General features: G+C 55.0%; 1 protein-coding gene across 8 annotated transcripts in view; it reads left to right on the top strand.

Annotated features, from left to right (window-relative positions):
- Nucleotides 1-1,149, top strand: part of PAQR5 (progestin and adipoQ receptor family member 5) — a 70,229-nt gene that overhangs the window by 63,621 nt on the left and 5,459 nt on the right. The gene's annotated exons all lie outside the window — the stretch shown is intronic.

Raw genomic sequence — 1,149 nt, forward strand, 5'->3', positions numbered from 1 at the left:
CCCATTATTAAATGGACATTGAAGGCAGCCCTGGAGGGAACGGGATAGACAAAGTACAATTGGCTCTGAGGCCACCAGATGGCAGGGCCATGCTAAGGAGGGGGGGAGAGTGTCTTGCCTTGTTCAGGTGGGTGCAATGGGGCCAGAGTCTTAGGAGAGCGATGGTTCTCAGGTGTGGCCCCAAGACTGCCAGTTTCAGCATCATCTGGGAACATGCAGATTCTCAGGCCCCACCCCAGACATCCCAAAGCAGAAGCTTGGGGCATGGGGCCCAGCCTTACCCAGGCTGTGTGAGGCTCCAGGGGAAGCTGAGCCCCACTGCAGGTAGAGAAGTGATGTGGCGGGGAGGGGCCATCAGAACCCAGGGACTTCCACCTGCTGGGAGAGATCCATCCCCACCCCCACTAGGGAAGTGGGGTGGGCATTGGCTGGAGGAGGTAGCCCTGGGCCACTTTGGGTGAGCCTGATGGGTCCTGGGGACGAGTGGGCCCTAGATAAGCTATCCTGGGCATCCAGGGGTCAGTCCTTGTGCCTGTGTGGTGGGCAGGGACCTTGGTTCTCCCCAAGCCCATTTGGCCCAGTGATTTTCCATCTCCTCCCATCTAAGAGGTGGCCAGACTTGCTTTCTTGGCTCTAATAAGAGCTGCATCTCCTTCACTTACTCTCTCTTACCAGAAGAGATTACAAAGACCAACATGCTTATAGGGCAGTTTCCAAAACAGGGAGGGAGACAGGGCGGAGGAACTGGAAGCTGCCTACCTACAGGAACCACACCCACCTCCCTGGCCCCGCCCGGATGAGCTAGAGGTGATTGTAGACAAAGGCTGGGGCTGCGGGAAAGGTAGCTTGGGCCTTGTTTTGCCAACTCCCTGGTCTTTCTCTCTCCCTCCCTCCCTTCCTTCCTAATCTTTTAAAAAAGATTTTATTTATTTATTCATGAGAGACAGAGAGAGAGAGAGAGGCAGAGACACAGGCAGAGGGAGAAGCAGGCTCCATGCAGGCAGCCTGAGGTGGGACTCGTTCCTGAGATTCCAGGATCCTGCCCTAGGTGGAAGGCAGGCGCTCAACCGGGTGAGCCACCCAGGCATCCCTCTTTCTTTTTTTAAAGGTTTTATTTATTTATTTGAGAGAGTGAGAGAGAGTACAAGA

Source organism: Canis aureus, chromosome 32, assembly GCF_053574225.1.
Source record: "Canis aureus isolate CA01 chromosome 32, VMU_Caureus_v.1.0, whole genome shotgun sequence".
In the NCBI taxonomy this organism is placed as follows: domain Eukaryota; kingdom Metazoa; phylum Chordata; class Mammalia; order Carnivora; family Canidae; genus Canis; species Canis aureus.